Source organism: Vulpes vulpes, chromosome 10 (assembly GCF_048418805.1).
Source record: "Vulpes vulpes isolate BD-2025 chromosome 10, VulVul3, whole genome shotgun sequence".
Lineage (NCBI taxonomy): Eukaryota > Metazoa > Chordata > Mammalia > Carnivora > Canidae > Vulpes > Vulpes vulpes.
Window position 1 is genome coordinate 8,921,977 of NC_132789.1, and position 20,077 is coordinate 8,942,053.

Below are 20,077 nucleotides of genomic sequence, written 5' to 3' on the forward strand. Positions count from 1 at the left end.
CCTGTGTCATCTCGGAGGGACCCTTCCCCCCACTGCTCACATGCTGATCCCCAAACCCTCTACCTTCAGACTGGAGCATGAGGAGTTGGGGAGGAAGCAGAGGCATCTGGATTTTCCTTTTGGCTTGATTTATGAGAAACAAACTAATATGAGAGCTTACAGCAAGGCACCAGGCTGCAAGGGAAGCTTAAAAATTATATTCATCACAGCAGTAATCACTAATACACAATGTGTCTACTCTGGGCCAGATCTGCAGAGCCCCTAGTTCAATAAGATGGGACTCCTACTCTCAAGAGGGTCACCAGGGAGAGAAGACCCCTCCCCCATGACAGCATATAAGATGGAGGTTTTCACAGGGTACACACTGTATGGGTTCATGGAAAGCCAGGAGTTTGGAAGGAGCAGCACAGAAACTATTTGCAGCAGGTCTGAAAAAATGAGTTTGCCAGGCAGGGAATTAGAGTAGCCATTCTACACCAAGGAACAGCATCAGACACAGGGAACAGCTTGGGCACTGGCACAGACAGAGGTTGAGAACCAGGGGCAATTGAGGACTGGCGGGTTATTTAACTGGGATCAAGGTAAGCTTGAAGCAGGTGGTGGGTTTCAGATCGGGCCTCCTGGGACACTGGATCAGATTTGGGCTTTTCCTGGAGGCTCAGGGTGAGGTTTTTGAGGGGTTGATTCTAAGACCTACAGGAAGCCATGGACAGGTTTGAGCACAGGATCCATTACCTTTTGCAAAAAGCCTCCAGGCTGCTGTGGGGAGGAGGGATCATTGGGTAAGACCCATCAGGGAGTTGAGGAGGGGCTCCTACCATCATCTAGGCCTGCGTTAAGGGGGTGTGGGCCTGGCAGTGGCACAGGGGCTGCCCAGGAGAAGGCCAATGTAGGGATGTTTCAAAGGGAGATTCAAAGAGGCCCTGGAGGGAGGCTGTAACGAGCCATCTGCTGACATTTCTCTTTCCCACCCTGCAGTTTTACGCTTGGGATCTATGGAGCCTCAATTGGTAATAGAGTGATGTGGAAACAGCTGGAAACGGCTGGAGGGGGCTGCAGTGCCAGCCCCAGGGCAGAGTATAGAAGAGCTGGGAGCTGATGTGTCATCTCTTTAGCAAGGACTTAGTTAGGTTCCTTTCTTAGTTTCTCTGTGCTACTCGAGAGGAAGAAGACCGTGATCCATGCCTTCTCCAGCATAAGCTATTCATTCACTTATATACTCAACATCCACCCATCGGGCTTATGCTGTGCCTAGTGTGGGGAGACCTGGCGAGCATGGCATGCAGCTGCCTACTCTTGGGGAGCCCCTGGTCATAGCAACTGAAGACGGACGGCAGACAGGTAGGTGGAAGCAGCCTGCGAAGAGCTGTCCCCTAAGTGGGGACTCCAGGGACCTGTGGGCACGGGGTGGGAGTGGGGGTGGGGGTTGGGGGTTGGGGGGGTGCTCAACAAAACCTGGGAGGCTGAGGATGCTTCCAGGAGGGGGCTGCCTGCATTGTAGCTCAGTGAAGGCAGGAACTGGTCTTCCCCCTTCAGTATGGGATCCCTAGGTCCCCAACAAAATGAGATGAAGTGACTGGGAAACTGGGACCTGAAGAAGAACCAGGCACAGCTCTGGGGAAGAGACAGGAAGTTGTGTTCCAGGAGGAGGGAACAGCAGGGCAAAGACTCAGAGGTGGGCTTTGCAGAAGTCCTCTGTTCAGAGTACCTGGGGCCTCAGGGGTGAGCATAGTGGGGCAAGAGCTGAGAATGGAGCCTAGATGCTATATTTTGGGGTCTGGGCCTCCAAGCTTGTAAAAACAGCTCACTTTTCCCCCAGACTAGCATTGTTGTTTCCCTTCTTCCTTAAGTCTTCACCAAACCTAGAAATCAGATTGGGTCACTACCAGGAGGTGTGAGCTGAGACTTGAGTTGCAGGCGAGTTTGCAGGTAGGGCCAGTTGTGGGATGGTGGTGGAGAACAGCGCCCTAGTTCACACTGAGCCTCTTGTTTATCCAAGGTTAGACCCGCCATTTGAAAGCTGCCTTTCTCATGTATGGTGCTCACATTGGAGGGCAGGATTAGGTCTGCAGAGGTCCTGACTGGAGTGAGAGAGAGTTCTTCAGGGGAAGTTTGGGGGTATCTCTTTGCTTTATGCTGTGATCATCCCTGGGATCCCATGAACATGGTGTAAATCAAATCCAGGTGGCCGGCAGGTCCCTAGGTCAGCACCCATCGTGCAGGGTGAACTGAGGGCTTCAGGTGTGAGGCCTGAGACTCTGTATCCCCTCACCACCCAGGGCGGCCTGTGAGTGGCCCAGCAGGCGAAGTACCGTCTGGCTGGATGGAGAGCCAAAGAGGTAATGCTAATGTCTTTTAAAATTAGAATGAAAATGTTTATTGCAGAGAGCAGAACCTGCGTCAGCGCAGAGTCCTGTGGGAAGGGGACTGCTTTATCGCAGCCTTTCGGTTTTATTTTTGCACATTCGCTTTTTATTTGCTGGTGGTACTGCTTGACAGGCCCTTAGAGTGGGCTCAGCTGCCAGGCCAGGGCTGGAAGGACAGCATCGCGGCCTGTGTGTGGACAGTCCTGCCCAGGGTGAGTGCCAGGGCCTGCTTTCAGTTGGGAGACCTTGGGGGTGTGAGAGGAGGAGGCTGTGACTTTATGTGTGTGTGTCCATGTGTCTCTGTGTGTGCATCTAGCCTTATGTGTGGCTCCTTGGGTGTTTTTCTCTGTGTGAATTGTGGCTCTTGGGGGGCTGTCCACACACAAGAAGACCAAGTGTGGATCATTGTACGTGTATGTTCTTGAGGTCTGTGTGTGTGTGTGTGTGTGTGTGTGTGTGTGTGTTGGGAAGTGGCCATGGGTGTGGCTGGGCATGGCTGGGTATAGGTCCGGGCGTGTTTCTCTGGGACTCTCCATGTCTTTTTTTGTACGTGGATGTATGTGAGCATCTTAGGGAAGCACATGAGTTGTGTAATCATGGGCCCATATGCCCATGTGTATGTGAGAGTGCACGTGAGCATGAGGGAAAGTGCGTGTACATGTGAGTATGTGAGAATGCATTTGAACATGTGGAAATGTATAGGAGAGTGTATCACATGGGAGAGCATGTTGTGTGAGAGTGTGTTCTGTGCATGTGCACAATGCATGTGAGAGCATGTTGTATATGAGCAATATCATCTGTGTGTGAGCTAGGCTACGTGTGGGTATACACATATGAGAGCTTGTCGTGTGTGAGCACACATTGCATGTGAGAGTGCGAACTGTGCTGTGTATGAGTGCACATGTATGAGAGAATGTATGAGAGTGTGTGTAATGAGCATGTTGCATGTGAGAGCACGTATGGTGCCTTCCTGCCCTCTCACATATGGAGCCCCCAGCAGAGCTGTCCTTGGGTCAGAGCCTGTCAGGAACCTCCCTGGTTTCAGAGCACAGCGTTGCAGCACTGGTGACAGGCAACTAGGCTCCCCGCTGGCTCCAGCTTGGGTTGGAGACTCAGGAAACCAGATGTCTCTGAGGATTGTGCCATTTTTAACCCACTCTGCTCCAGCTGATATTTTGACAAGCTTTACCTCTGTAGCTTGGGCCACACAAGCCATGGGTGCTTTGTTTGTGGAGGGGGTGATGCTTTCTAAATATAAGTTATTGTGTGGTACAGAATGTGCTTTTTCAAGGCACACCTATACCCAACAATGGTAGCTCTTGCTAGACAGTTGCTGATCTGACCCCAGGGCAGGCTGGTGCCCTAGGCTTGGTTCCCCTGAGCTGGGTGGCAGGGGCTCTGGCCACAGTCCTGTAGATAGTCAGGGCTCCCCAAGATGGCCACACTGCAGCAGCCCTGAACCCTCCCACCCATGTGGTGCAACCAGCCACAGTCATTTCTGTAGAGCAGAAAATCCATGTCCTGCAGGGAACCTGGTAACTGTTGGGCTTTTCTGTAGGGCCAGGTGAACCTCTTTTCAACCCCTGTCCCCATCTGGCTCACCTCCCCATCATTGGGATTTGTCTTTTGTGGAATCACCCTCTGCAAGAGGAGGTGGCTGGTGTGGAGGAGTCAGATTTTGTAGAGTAGAAACCAAATGCCATGCAAAATTTAACGCAATCAGGAACCAGTTCTGAAGGCAGATCCAAAGCCTGGCTTCGAATGCTGTGGGGCCATGAGCATGTTGTTCAGCTTCTCTGAGCTTCAGTCTTGTCTGCAAAATGAGCAGTATGATGTGGCAGCCTCAGGGCTCTCTCTCATTTGTTACCTCGGATCCTTTCTTGAACATGGGAGATTTCTGTGGGCTGAACAGCCCAGGTTCAGTGTGTCTTACCTGTGTGTGATTGTAGACAAGTCATTTTGTCTGTGCCTCAGTTTTCTTATATGTAAAATTGGGCTAATAATAGTACCTACTGCATGGGATGTTGTGAGGGTTAAATCCCTTACCTTACATAAAAGGTTAGAGTGAGTGCTATAGAGCATGAGCTATTGTTATTTCTGGAATGCCTGAATCCAGATTAAAACATCCCGTCAGCACACAATATCATCTTTTTTTTTTTTTTTTTAACACAACTTGTAACCTACTCTTTCTGCAGCCTTGCCTACTCTGTTGTCAGGCAGCTGCTGTGTGCCAGGCACCCAGCTGGGAGTGCCAGGGGGAACGTGGCATGGGTTCTAGGGTGAGTGTCCTGCGTGGGTGGGCTGAGTCACATGCTATGCTCATCTTTCCTCCAATGATTTGGCAAGTAGGTGCAGACTTGGGTTAAGTCACTCTGGGCAGTAGCCAGGGGCAGGAGCCAGCCGGCAAGAGAGCCACCTGGCAGTTCTCCCTGCCAGGGTAGATCCAGCAGGCTGTAGGCACCCAAAACTGTTTTGTGCACTTGTCAGAAGGCAACTGGCATTTGAGCATCAGTGGCAGACAGCAGAGGGAGAGCCTCATATGGAAGGGAATTTCCACTGAGCCTGGCCCTACATGGTGCCCTGAGCTCACCTGCTTCAAACCATGTCAGACACACTGAAGATGAAATACCCAGTCTTGTTGGGCGGAGTCCTTCACATGGGCAAGGCCATGTGCTGAAACACTTTGTGTGCATTATCACATCTAGCTTTTGTTGAAACCCCTTGAAGTTGGTCCTGCTTATTTCTACACTAATGAAAGAGAAAGCTGTGGTTTGGAGATGTTTTGGAATCTTCCAGATCTGAGTAGAAATCTTGCTTCCTCCAGTTTCTGAGTGACTTTGGGCCAGTTACTCAACCTCTCTGAGCTTCCAGTTCCCCATTGCTTAGAGTGGTAGCAAGGAGGCAATGAAACAGTATAGCTAAAACGTTTAGCCTGGCATCTGGTATGGTAAGTGATTCCTTTTAAAAGACTGTTGTAATTCTATTTTATCTTTTTGCAAGGGAACATTCCTTGCCTGTATACCAGAGATATTGACAAGATTCAACTTTGATGCCTTGGTATCTGTGGGGCAGGGTAGGGGATTATTTTAAGGAGTTTAAAACGTATTATTATTATTATTATTATTATTATTATTATTAACAGATAAGTTTGTGAGTTTCCTGCATAGTGGAGATGCTACTCTTATCTTCAGGTTTTTATTGGTTTGTGGGGGTGGAGCCTCTTCTATTTCATGGAAGAGAAACTCTGCTGGGTTTTTGCCCCTGTGCCCAGTCCTATAACCAGACTCATTCAGACACTTGGAACAAAAGGTCTGCTGTGTAGTAGTTGTTCAACAACGTTTGTTGGATGAGTGGATGGACTGTGTTGAGCTTACTGTAGCTAAGGGGGAGATTGGATTCAGGCACAGTCTGGTAGCTTCCCACGGAAGGAGGGGGCCTGATCTGGACATCTCTCCTCTAGCAATGAACACTTGGCAGATCTGTGGGTGCCTGGAACATCTAGGGTTAATCACTTCACTGTGATTGTGATGGCCAGAGGTAGAGGAACTGGCAGAAAACTGAGACATTATCCCACAATTCCAAGACTAGGGGATTGGTTTGAGGCAGTGAATGTGACCTCTACAGATGGGGTGCACTGACTCTTGGGGAGGGGGACGTCATTCATTGATTCATTGAGTATTTCTGTGCTCAGTGCTGGGATGCCTGGAGATACCTTGTGGGACCAAATGAAAGGGAAGAACTGATGCATGAATGTTGAATAGACTTTTCCCTGAAAAGGGACTGTGTCACAGTGAGGGAGAATTGGGGCACTCTCTATTATAATGGATAGTATTCTTGTGGTTGTATGTGAGAGAAATCCACCTGGAAACAACTTAAACAAAAAAGGATTTTTATTGGCTCACATGATGTGAAAGTTTCAAGTTACTAGCTTCAGGTATGGTTGTATCCAGCTGCTCAAATGATGTTTTTTTTTTTTAATTTTTTTTATTATTATTATTTATGATAGTCATACAGAGAGAGAGAGAGAGGCAGAGACACAGGCAGAGGGAGAAGCAGGCTCCATGCACCGGGAGCCTGACGTGGGACTCGATCCCAGGTCTCCAGGATCGCGCCCTGGGCCAAAGGCAGGCGCCAAACCGCTGCGCCACCCAGGGATCCCCATGCTCAAATGATGTTATGTCATCCTGCTCATCTCCTGGTTCAGCTTTCCTCCGTGTGGGTGCAATTTGTTCTCAGCCAAGGTTTTCTCCTGGCAGCCATGTTTCACCAGTGTGGCACCTCCCAGGAAAAGAAAGCACCTCTTTCCCAGTAGCTCTAGCAAAAGCCCCAGGATCCATTGTACTTGGTCTACCCTAGGTCCATGCACTTGCCCAAGCTGTTCTGACCACCATTAGTGTCCTCCTCTCTTTCACCTATCTCAAACCTACCTGCCCTTGAAATCCTGCTTGAGCTCCATAGCTGTCACCTTTTCTTTTTGCCTTTATTGTCTTTTTTATTGTATCTCTTTCTTAGGGCAACTTTTTTCCTGCTTTGTATCTAATTGAGCTGTGTCCTACCTGCATTGTGTTCATCATATCAGGCCAGGGTCCCTAGCAGACCAGAGTTTCATTTCTTGCCTTTCTTTCCCCTCCTCCCTATACCTAATATAAAAGATATGATAGATGCCTAATAAGTGCTTGTCGATGGACTTGGGACATTAAGAAGTATTTAATTTAGAAACCAAATCCCAGGATGGCTCATGGGGGTCGTGGGTCAACAGGGTCCAAAGGGAATCCCAGGAATTGTCTTGCTGAACCCATTCATTTATGGTTGGGTCCCAAAGCCTGGACCTCACCCAGACCAGTTGGGGAGGTGGGAAGGAAGGAAGGAGCCCAGTTCAGAGGCCAGGCTCTCCCAGATTCAAATCCCAACTCTGTGCACTCCGGCTGTGTGATATGGGGCAAGTTACTTCACCTTTCAGTGCTGCCAGTTCTTCATCTGTAAAGTAAGATGATTCACACAATGCATTTAAGGAAAGGACCCAGTCCACAGTGAGTGCTCACTGACTTAACTGTTACCAGTACTGTTACTGTTACTACCACTGCCATGCTGTTTTCAGAGTCAGGATAGAAAGGGAGATTATAAACTCAATACCCACCTAACATGAGGGAACAGCAGCCCAGTGAGCTTCAAAGACACACCAAGACTACAGAGCACTAAGTGTCAGAGGGGCCCCTGTCCCACTTACCTTAACTTCTACTTCAATACTTGCTCTTTACCTTGACTGTCCTTTTTGGGACCACCTGAGTTTGCAGCCTGCTGTGGCCCTCAGAGAACGTCAGTGCTTCTTTATAAGGAAGGAGCGGAGGCATGGGGGCCATATGGCTCATACAGAAAATGAATGGGAACCTTAGCCCTGGTGGCTTCTCTTGAAACACTGTTTCTCCTGGCCAGGCTTTCAATGCCATGTCTTGTGGCCTGGTGTCCTCTAAGTAGCTGCCTTTGGCCGGTCAGCCCTGTAAGCAGCTCATCACTGCCCCCAAAATAGACCTGAGAGCCCCACTGAGCACTGGGCAGGCCCCCCGCAGAGAAGGGCCTACTGCCCCTGCATGCTGCGCTGTGCCCTTCTGCATAAAGATGTGTCATCTGCTCTTCTCCCCGGGCAGTCTTATTCCTTTCCGCTGCCTCAGAAATATTTGGGGGTGATTAAAAGGAAATGTTCTTTTTAACTATAATGAAATGGGGTTTGGGGGTTTTGGAATAATCGGCTGTAGCCTTGGGGGCTGATGCTGGTTGATTGGATAACTGAGTTGATAGGCAACAAGTATTGATTTCTCTCCCCCTCTTCCTAGGAAGGTGACTCAGCAAAGGGGAGATGTTTTGAAATTCAGGAGAAGGCTGCTGTGGGAAGCCAGAAAGCTGTGTGCCTGTGTGTGTACACACGTGTGTGCTCTGCTCTGTTTCTCCCTCTAGGGCCTCTTCCTCAGGACCTACAGGAAATGGGGCACACAGGCTCCCTGCTAAAAGAGCACTCAGCAGAAGAAGAGGAAGGGCTTCGGAGCCATGTAGATGGGCTGAAGTCTGCCTCTGCTGCCTACTGGCTAGGTGACCTTGCGCAAGTGGCTTGACCTCTTTGTTGACTCTGTTTTCTTGTCTGTGAAATGGAGAGAACAGTGATACCTGCTGTGGGGTGTTGTTCAGAAGATGGAGAGTTTCTCTTGGTGGTGATTAATGGCAGCTCCTATTACAGTGATGATACTAACAACTAATAATTTGTATCATTTGCTGATAGAGGAGCAAGGTGCTATGGGAGCACCAGGGAGGAGGGGATGGATTTTGATGGAGCAAATCCTGGAAGGCTTCCAAGAACAGGGCCTTGAATGAGGACACTTCTGATGTGACAGAAAGGGGAAGGGGTGAATAACATCAGGAAGGAGAGGGGAGGGGGACAGGGAAGAGCAAGGATGTAGTAGAAGGGTCGTTGGAGCAAGTCAGGTGAAATGGGTAATGGATGAGCTGAGTTTATCACGTTTGTTCCTTTTGGAATTCAGAAGCAGTCATGACATGTAACACCTCCTCCTTCGGTGGAGCACTGATTATGTGCCAGGCATTGTGCTAAGTGTTAACTTACACCATCTCATTGAATCTGCACCTTGTCTTCATTTTACAGATCAGGAAACTGAGGCCCTTTATAACATCTTGTGGTGCACTCAAACGTATAGCTTCTGGTGACAGTCACCCCATCCCTTAATCAAGGCCTGATGTGCCCTGGCAGTCTTCTGTGCCCAAGCCTGCAGACCCCTTGCACAGCCCACCCACCAGATGTGGATTGGTCAAGTCCTTGGGCAACCTTAGTTTCTTCTCTGTGGGAACTTTATTGACATTTTATTGGGGCACATACATCTTTACTCAAGAGTCCCTGCCTAATTCAATCAGGCAAAGATGTCATGTAGACGTCGCTTACAATTCTTTTCTCCGTGTTCCCCACTGAGTTCTTTTGTTGCCTCCAGGAGTTCCGGGGAGCTGCATGCTTCACCTTCAGCCTCATGTTGCAGCTGCCACCGTGTTTACTACATCTGCCCTGGCTCAGGGGAGTTTGGAGGACAGGGGCATCTGCCATGGCAGGCAGAAAGGTCTGGGATAGAACCTGTAATGCCTGAAATTAAAAATACACAAAGATGGAAAGCAAATAAATGATATTATACACAAAAATCCCTTTGTGCCAAACAGTGCCCAAGGCAGTAACAATGCAGATATGTCCCTGTCCTTGGGGAGGTCATCTAGGTAGCACAGGGTCTACCCACTTCAAGGCAAAATTCAACTCCAAGGATTTTTGTCGGACAACACCCCTCCTACCAGATGCATTCGGTATAATGGAGAAGCCAGTGATTTTAGAAGGCTCCACTAGGTGAGAAATAAGGGGAATTTAGATGGAAATAGCATCTACTATCTGTCAGATACCTGCTCTGTGAGCTTCACACTTTCTAACCACATTCCCCAGGGAGCTTCACGGCATTGACCCATTTCACATATGTAGAAACTGAGGTGGGGGAGCAGTTCTGTACTTGCCCACACTGTCTCTGAGGAAGTAGCCAAGCTGGAATCAGAACCCAGGGCTCTCTAACTTCACACCACCCTCTTTCATTGACAAATGGGGAAACTGAGGCCCAGAAATGGGATTTGCTTGCTTTTCGGAGGTAGAACTTAATCCATAGGGCAGCCCCGGTGGCGCAGCGGTTTAGCACCGCCTACAGCCCAGGGCGTGATCCTGGAGACCCTGGATTGAGTCCCACGTGTCGGGCTCCCTGCATGGAGCCTGCTTCTCCCTCTGCCTGTGTCTCTGCCTCTCTCTCTCTCTCTCTCTCTCTCTCTCTCTCTCTGTGTGTGTCTCTATGAATAAATAAATAAAATCTTAAAAAAAAACTTAATCCATAGCTGCAGCCATTGGTTACCTCATGGCTTGGTGAGGGAGAGGGTTAAGTTGGCTGTAAACCCATGAAACAAATAGAGGCAAATAGAAAATAAAATATGATTGAGTGCCAAATGCAGTGGCACAGCCAATGGGCAACTGTTCTTGGTCCCTGTTTCAGGATGTGCCTGAGTGTCAGAAGCAGGCAGGCCTCAACTTCTGAAGCCATATTCATGTCAGTTTCTTTGCTCTTTAAAAAATGAGCACAGTAACCCTGTCTGGGGGAGATGTTTCCATGCCTGCCCTCCTTGAATTGGAGTAAAGCAGGGGATGGGAATGTACTGAAGGGACCAGGAAGGAGGTTGGTGTGAGGTCTCAGGAGGCCCAGCAATTGTCTAAAACTTGGCAGTTGTTGAAGGACTGTCTCCTACCTCATGGGACAGTGGGACCTACACAGGGCTGGATATCAGGGGACTGGATTTTTTTTTTTAATTTTATTTATTTATTCATGAGAGACAGAGAGACAGAGATCGAGGCAGAGACACAGACAGAGGGAGAAGCAGGCTGCACTCAGGGAGCCCAACATGGGACTCGATCCAGAGTCTCCAGGATCACACCCTGGGCTGAAGTGGCGCTAAACCGCTGAGCCACCCAGGGATCCCCAGGGGACTGGGTTTTATCAGTGCTCCAAGGCCAGTGACTTCCTCCTGCCTTTTTATCCTCATTCCTTCTCTGAAACAGATGATGACTGAGGCTTCTTCTGTGCATTTAGGTAAATGCATTGCATACCTGCTTGGCCAGGCTTAAAAGAAACAGTCCTGGGATCACTTAGTATGGGTGCTGGAATTGGTGGTGGTGTGAATGCCATTCATCCAGTTACTCGTTCAGTGGACACTTTTTGAAAGCCAACTGTGTGACATACACTGGAGACAGAGTAGGAAACAAAGCAGACATGGGCTGTGCCCCATGGAGATTTCGGTCTGATGGACACAGAACAAAAGTATGTTCAGATCACCACTGGGTTCTCAACATCTATTGTTTACTAGCACACCTGTGCCCTCAGATATTTATTGACTGAACAAAAGAATGAATGAGCCAAATGCAGAGGAACATGTGATTTTAAAAAGTAATAAAAACTGCATGGGAAAAGAAGGGAATAGTGAAGGGAGAACAGTGATCCCTCTGATAAGAAAGTGCCCTGGGTGCAGAAGACCCACAGGCCAGGAAGAGAGACTGTGTTCAGCAAAGAAGCCATAAGTGATTTTATAATTCTGCGTGTTGCAAAATAAGAGTGTTGTGAAGTGCTGTCTTGAGGGAACCTCTTGAGGTAAGGCAGTTAGGGAATGCTTCACACTTAATTTCTTTAAACATTTTATTTTTTAACTTCACATTTTGAAATGGTTTCAAAAATATTTACAAAAAGTTGCAAAAATAGTACAAAGAATTCCCCATATTCCCTTTACCTAGATTCGCTAAATGTTAACATTCAGCATAACCACAGAACAATTAGAAGATTAGGAAATTAATGTTAACACAGCAATATAGCCTTGTATATGGATTTTACCCAAATTTTGTCAGTTGCCCACTGATACCTTTTTGTGGTCTAGGGTCCAGTTCTGGATCATACATTGCGTGAGTTGTTATGTCCCTTTAGTCTCCTTTAATCTGGAACGGAATTAAAGTGCACGTACCTAAATTTGATCCAATCAGAGTAAATCCTGGGACTTTTGCTAAAACTGCTAGGAAAGAGGTACTTTCTTTCCCTGGGAGTGGCCATCCTGATAAAACAGAGCTGCCAGGTGAAGACCCCAGCTGAGAACAGAGCCACCCACACACAGGAAAGCTGATCCAAGAGATGAACAGGGTGAGATAACATCCTTTGAGCATCTAGATACAGCCATGCCTGAAGCTAGCTGACCTGGAACTGTCAAGTTATATGAGCCAGTAAAAATCCCTTTTTTGTTTAAGCTGTTGTTATTCATTGATTTATTTATTCAGTGAATATCTCTGCACTCAGGCTGGGATGCAGGGAGATGCCTTGTAGGACCAAGTGGAAAGAAGAATTGTTTGGTACATGAGTCTGGAATACTTTTCAGAGACTGTGTCACAGTGAGGGAGGATCCGGGGCCATTCTGGCCATTTTATTGTATTTGTAGAACGTCCTTTCATTTATGAATGTAGGATGTTTTTACTCATGTTTGCCTCAGGGTATGCATTTTTGGCAGAAATGCCACCAGAATGATCTTGTATCGTCCTCGGTGCAGTCGTATCAGGAGACAATGATGTCCATTTGCCCCTTTAGCTGGTGATGTTAACTTGGTCACCTGCTTAAGGTAAGGTCTGCTTGGAATCTCCACTGTGAAGTTCTTATTTTTCCCTTCATTATTAATAAGTATCTTGTGGGAAAACTTTGAGACTATGTAAATATTATGTTACTCACCATTCTTTTGCCCACTAATTTTAGCATATGTTGAGCTTTTTGCCTGAAACAATTACTGCTGTGGTGTTTGCCAAATGGTAGTTTTCTCTTTCCATCATTACTTCTGCATTTATTAGTTGAAGAGCTTTACCTTCTTGATCCTGTGTTTATCTAATTATTTATTTATATCACTGGGGACTCATGGATTCATATATTATTCTGCATCCTTTGCCATCTCTGTCCCCTCTCTCCTCACCCGATCTCTCCCCTGTCTTTCTGTCCCAGCCTCCTACTCCCCTTTATTTTCCTCTCTCTTTCTTTGTTTTCCTTGTTGAAGAAGCCAGGCTCTTTGCCCCGTAGAGTTTCCCTCCACTGGCTCTGCTGCACATGTACCTGTAGTGTCCTTTAACATTCCCCTCCATCGCCTGGGTCTCCTGTGAACTGGCAGTAGCCCCAGAGGCTTGATCAGATACCAGTTCAATATTTTTGGCAAGACCACATCATGGATGGCAGAGTGCCCTATCATCAGGAGGCACACAAGGTCTGGCTGTCTCCCTTTCTTTGACATTGAGATTGATCAGTGGGTTCAGGAGCTGTCAGCCTAATCCATCCATTGTCAAGTTCCCTATCAGCTCTTCATCCACTGGGTTTCATGCCCAATGATAATCATTGCCTAGGTCCATTAATTCATTAAAGGTTGCAAAATGTTCATACACTGACTCTGTCCTCTTTCTTAGCTGGAAGATGTCTCTACAGAGAAACCACCTCTTATCAATTATTTGATGAACAAAAGTATGCCCAAGAAAGGGAAAATAAATGTTTAATCCTTTCCCTTTATTTGCTGGTTTTCAGGATAGAGAGTTGGTTCCCTGACATCCTCCAAAAGGGACCAGTGAGAGGGGTTTTTGGTTTGTTCTTAAAATTTTATAGGGGCCCCTGGGTAGCTCAGTGGTAGAGCCATCTACCTTTGGCTCAGGTCATGATCCCGGGGTCCTGGGATCAAGCCCCAAACTGGGTTCCTTGCAGGGAGCCTGCTTCTCCCTCTGCCTGGGTCTCTGCCTCTCTCTGTGTGTCTCCCATAAATGAATAAATTAAAAAATCTTCAAAAATAAATAAATAAAATATTATAAATCCGTGGGTGTAAGCATAATTGAAATATCTTCATCCATTTCAGTTCTTATCCTTATTTGTGGTCTCTGATGGGACTCAGATGCATGGGGCCTCTGCAAGTCAGCTTTTGAATCCTTTGGACTCCTCCAGTGGTCTTGGACAGCCTCCTTGCTTTCTAGGAAGGAGACAGTTCCTTGTTTATTTCACATTTCAGCTGTGGACTCAGCTATGGAAGCCCCATATCCTTTTACTGGGAAATGGTATTTAGAGATCACAATCAGGGGGCTGAATGAATGGAATACACAAGATATCTTGAACTAGGGGACTTTTCAGTGTCTGCAGTGGATGGGATGGGAGGGAAGGGGCAAGGCAGTGACTGTGAACCTGCCCCCCCCCCAAACCTGTCCCAGGTTAATGACTCACTAGGAGCCTCTTGTTCACTTTTACTCCTTTCCCCCAACTTTTTCATTTAGAAAATGAGGGTGGAATTTGCCAACCTCCAACCCATCCCTTACTTGGGATTCACATTTTCTTGGGAAAGATTGTTGAGGTCAGGGAACCCCTAAAACGGTGAGGCCACTTGTTGTCCCTGGGTCCCTGTTTGCATCCTACCATGCCTTAACACTCAGTGTGATCTGACTTAGCAAGGGAAGGTTATCACTGCTCTTTGCCTCTTTGCATCTTTGGGAGATGGTGAGGGGAGGCAAGAAGAGTTCACTTAGGGACCATCAAACACAGACCAGACAAGCGACAGATGAAATCCCTTCACCAGAACAACTTAAAAATTAATATGGGCCTCTGAGTGTTATCCCCGCCTTTATCTGAGCAGCCTGAATGTCTGTGTTTGAGATTAAAACTCACATTTCATTTTTATATGCTGTGCTTAATCCAATAATGATTTCATGTTACAAACAGCAATAATATCTTTCAGCATAGTTAATCAGAAATGACTTAATGCTGTCACTATTTATTAACCTTTGTTGAAAAGCAAGAAGTTTCTCTCTAATCTGTGATTGTTGGTCTTGTCAGGCTCTATCAAGTGAAAAAACAGTTTTGGCATTCATTAAAACGGTGCGAATCCTGAAATGACAATTGGAGCCGGATGGTATTTGGTGCATGAAATCTTCGTTGCGTTCCCCAGGATAACTGAGAAGGCCGGGGAGGCACAAAGGGGGGAACCCACACATTCAAAAGACCGAGTGTTTCATCTGTGAGTTCCTCTTGGATAAAGAAATGGTTCGTGTGAATTGGGAGAGCTGGGCAGAGGATGGGGCTACAGGTGAGGGAGGGGTTTGGGCCTGTTGGTGCCTCTCATCAAAGAGCTTGTTGTTCAGGGCAGTGACTTTGAACTTGGATACCAGACACCTTATCACTCTCCCAGCCCTGTCCCAGGTTAATAACCTAGTGGGAGCTGTTTATTTTTACTTATTTTATTTATATTTACTTCTTTCTCCCAACTTCTTCACTTGAAAGAAAAAAAGGGAGGGTCTCCCTCATCTCCAAGTTGGAGTCTAGTTGAGGGAGTATGGCCATCAGATGTCAGTATGGGCTTCAGATTTGTGCTTCACTGGAATCTCTTTTGCCAAGAGATCTCAATCGGGAGTCCTCAAACTTTGGTGTGCACAAGATTCTCCTGGAGAGCTTCTCTGATTCTTGGGGAATCATAGACCTGGAGTGCTTTGGGATCTAGCATGTTTACAGAGCTCCCTGGTGATGCTGATGCCATTGGTCCGGGGACCACCTTTGAATAGCACTGAGGGCTTCATCATTTGGGGTTTTCTGAAGCATGTCAGGGTATCATCACTGGGTCAGTGACCTCAGCTGGTGGCCTTATTGGAAAGTTTTATCTTAGGGCTATGATGATTCTTGGAATGGCAGGGCTTGGATGACTTGGAATGGCAGGGCTTGGATGACTTGGAATTGCAGGGCTTAGAATGGCAGGGCTGGATGTCTTAGCTTAGGGCAGATAAGCAAAAGGCATTCTGACTCTCCCAACAGATAGGACAGCAGTCTTTCCTCATTGTTACTTCTCTGAAACAGACAACTTGAGCCAGTGCTTCTCAAACTTCAATATGAATGTGGATCACCTCGGGATCTTGTTTAAATACACATTCTAATTTCCTAGGACTTGAGTGGGGTCTGAGAGTCTGCATTTCTAGCAGACTCCCAAGTGATGCCGAGCTACCTTTGTGGACCACACTTTGAGTATCAAGGCTCTCTTGAATAGCAAGAAAACTCAGTGATATGATTGGCCAATTCCTGTACCTTCTTGGACTTGAATTACAGAGTTTGAGCCCAGGTAAATCTGCTAAGGATTTTTATTTATTTCTTATATTAAAGATTTTTATTTATTTGTTTGAGAGAGAATGAGCAGGCAGGCTCATGCTGGTGGATAGGGGATGGCAGAAAGAAAGGGACAAGCAGACTCCGGGCTGAGTGACTAATGCCAGAGTGCCAAGCACTGAGCCCCATACAGGGCTTGATCCCACGACCTCAAGATCATGACTCCTGCTGAAACCAAGAGTCAGATGCCCAATTGACTGAGTCAGCCAGGCACCCCTGCCAAGGATTTTAAAAGAGAATTTACCTTAAAAAAAAAAAAAAAGTTTTCAACTCCCTGAAGCTTCTTCCAATGGAAAATGACTCTCCCAAGGGGCTTCCTTTTCTCTTTTTCCCCCTGGAAGGACCCCCAGACATCTTTTCTACGAAGTCCCTGTTGGGTCTTTACGTTCTGAACGTGATTCAAAGAAAAATCCAGTCCAGCAAAGAGGTCCTGGTGCTGGGAGGTATGGAAGATTGTTCCACTAAGCAAATACCGTGGTGGTTCAGGGTTGGGTGGGGGTGGCCGAGGTCGTTGGTCAATTGATCTCTCCTCATAAGAGAGAGTCCACTTGGGCATCGAGCAGCGCAATGAGTTTTTGCCCATGTGAATGCAGAGGTGAGCAGGTGCTGGTAATTATTTAGGAAGAATTAAGCAGTCTGGGTGGGTGGGTTTTATGCTCTGTTTGGTAATAAAGGTTGCTGCAGAAAGGAATTTTAAAATTCAGTATTCTCATTTGCCTCATCTTGCAAAGAAGCCGAGCCTCGGTTTGACTGGTGGGAGCATCTGGAATTAATGAACCAGCCTCTTACAGTGCAGAAATCAATGTTTGCTGCATTAATTGCACGATGCTGAAACCCCACTTTTTACTTCTGACTCGCAGAGCCACAGCCTAAGAAATCTCTCTTATCTCTTAAGTGGTGTGCTGAGGCTTTGCTGTTGCCTTTATCTGTCTGGGTGTGGGGAAGGAACTGTGTCTTCGCTGTGGATTGTAACACAGGAAGATGTGGGGAGATGGGAAACTTAGGACAAGCTGTGTGCTTTGGAGGCTCCAAAGGGGCAGAACTTAAGGATCGGTTCCCTCTTGAGTAGCTGGACCCTGTCCAGACTTCCATCTCCTGAGAGTTTCCAGCTCAATGTTTTCTTTAGGTTAAATAAGGCTAATTAAGAAAGTCCGTTTTCAGCTGGACAGATGCCCCTTGCCTTTCTTGCTTTTCCACATATTAACCCTTTTGGAATATACATACCTTGACCTGAGATGTAGTTTGGCCACTACTTTGGGCAGACTACCCAAGGAGGTAACATTTGAGTCATGTTTAGAAGGAACAAATAGCTCACCAGGGAGGGAAGGAGGGACAGATGTAAGCCTATTCCAGGCAGAGAGAACAGCATGAACAAAGGCCCCAAGGCAGAGGTCCTAGACTAGAGCCCTGAAGCTCCTGCTAGCTGGATGGAGGACGGAGCTGGGGAGCATGGATGGGTAGAGAAAGGCTGGGAAGGACCCTGGGAAGGTGTTTTGAGGCCTTGAACATCTGGCTAAGAACATTTATTTATTTATTTATTTATTTATTTATTTATTTATTTATTTATCTTTTTTTATTGGAGTTTGATTTGCCAACATATAGTATAACATCCAGTGCTAAAAACAAACAAACAAACAAACATCCAGTGCTCATACCATCAAGTGCCTCCCTCAGTGCCAGTCACCCAGGAACTTTTAATTTCTCTAATAGTAGTAGGGAATATGGCAAAATGCCATGGGAGATGAGATGACCCATGAAATTTAATTTTTAATTTACATACAATAATTTTTTGTTTTGTTTTAGTATATAGTCCACTGAGCTCTGACCACAATCAGAATATGGAACAGTTTCATCATGCCCCAGAATTCCCTTATGCTGCTCCCTTATATTTGGACTCTTTACCCACTCTCTATACTTGGCAGCACTGCTCTGTTCTGTCTCTATAGCTTTGCCCTTTTCAGAATGTCCTATAAATGGGGTGATGCAGGATATATAGATATAGATACAGATATAGATGTAAAACTACATACACTTTTAAAATCTACCTTCTTTCATTTAGTGCATTATATTGAAATTTCTCCATGTTGTGTGCCTCAGAACTTTGCTCCTTTCCCATTGCTGAGTCGTACTCCATCATATGGTTAAATCACAATTTTTATTCATTCACCTGTTGGAGGATGTTTGAGTTGTTTGCAGTTTCTGGCAGTTATGAGTAAAGTTGCTAGAAACGTTTGCATACAGCTTTTTGTGTAAGTATAGTTTTTATCTCTCTAGGGTAAATACATAGGGGTGGGATTGCTAGCTGATTTGATAAGTCTATATTTAACTTCTTAAGAAGCTGCCAAAATAAAAAAAAAATAAAAATAAAAAGCTGCCAAAATTTTTTCTAAAGCGGCTGTACCATTTTGCATTCCTACCAGTAATGTATAAGAGTTCCAGTTGTTCCACATGTTCATCATCATCAGCAGTTGATATATCAGGATTTTTTTCTTTTTCAATTTTAGCCATCCTAATAGGTGTGTAGTGGTATTTCATTGTGGTTTTAATTTGCATTTCTTTGATGGCTAATGATATTTGGTTTTGTTTTGTTCTTTAAAGATTTTATTTATTTATTCATGAAAGACACAGAGAGAGGCAGAGACACACAGGCAGAGGGAGAAGCAGGCTCCATGCAGGGAACCCGATGCGGGACTCGATCCTGGGACTCAATCCCGGGACTCCAGGATCACGCCCTGGGCTGAAGGCAGGCACTAAACGGCTGAGCCACTCAGGGATCCCCAATGGCTAATGATGTTGAGCATCTTTTCATGTCTTACTTGCTATGTGTTTATCTGTTTTGATCATGTGTCTAGTCAGATATTTTGCCCATTTTTTTAATTGTTTGTTTTCTTATTGTTGAGTTTTGAGAATTCTCTGTATTTTCCAGAGGTAAGTCCTTTATCAGATACATGATTTGCAAATACTTTCTCCTAGCCTGCAGCTTGTCTTTTCATCTCTAAAAGTGCAGGTATTTTATAAAGATCACTGAAGCAGGTGGTATGTCTAACTCTGTTACTCTCTTCCTCACTCACCACACACCAGCCTTGCTGGCTTTCTTTTGGTTCCTTCTTCTCCCCAAGAAAATCAAACTCTTTCTTTCTCCAGGGTCTTTTCCCCTGCTGTGTGCTCTGTCTGGAATATTCTTTCCCTTGTGTCCTATGAAATCATGAATCTATTCTTGTATGTATTCTTTAAGAAGTTTTGTTGTTTTATCCATGTTTAGATCTCTGATTCATCTCAAATTAAGTTTTTTGTATGGTATGAGTTAGAGATTTTAGGGTCATTTTCCCCCCACATGGCTACCCTGTTGTTCCAGCACCATTTGTTTAAAATAATTTCCTTTTCCCTTTAGATTGCTTTGGTGCCTTTCTTCAAAAATCAAATGAGCATCTGTGTGTGGGTCTGTTTCTGGGCACTTTATTTGTTTAATTAATATGTCTATCCTTACAGCAATACCATACTTTATTGATTACAACTTGCAGTAAGTTTTGAAGTCAGATACCTTGTCCTCCAACCTTGTTTTTCTGTTTCAAGATTTCTTTGGATATTCTGTGTCCTTTGAATTTTCATATAAATTTTAGAATTGGCTTGTCAGTTTTTACAAAAACAGAAACAAAAATCTCTTAGGATTTTGACTGGGACTACACTGAATCTATAGATCAATGTAGGGAAGTAAACTCTATAAACACTATTGAGTCTTCCAATCCATGAACATGGTATATCTCCATTTTCTTTCTCCTGCTCTTCCTCTGGCTTATTTTTATTCCTTTTTCAGGTACCATCTCCTGAAGGTCATCTTCATTGCCCCCGGATTAGATTATATAGCTCCTGTTGTATACTCTGGTCCCCCTCCCTTTCTTCTTGGCACTGATCACAATGGTGATAATTATTTGCATGATTATCTGTTTTATG

At 45.9% G+C, this 20,077-nt stretch overlaps 1 protein-coding gene across 12 annotated transcripts in view; it reads left to right on the forward strand.

The window, feature by feature from the left end:
- CUX2 (cut like homeobox 2) overlaps window positions 1-20,077 on the forward strand; it is a 264,124-nt gene that overhangs the window by 56,108 nt on the left and 187,939 nt on the right. Inside the window, exon 1 of one of the 12 annotated variants that reach the window (XM_072722857.1) lies at window positions 1,144-1,341. The exons of 8 other annotated variants lie outside the window; for them this stretch is intronic. The gene's annotated coding sequence lies outside the window, so the exon portion shown is untranslated. Of the gene's footprint in view, window positions 1-1,143; window positions 1,342-2,368; window positions 2,579-20,077 lie in introns of those variants that run through there. 3 more of the 12 variants (XM_072722850.1, XM_072722849.1, XM_072722861.1) reach the window with 3 other exon arrangements.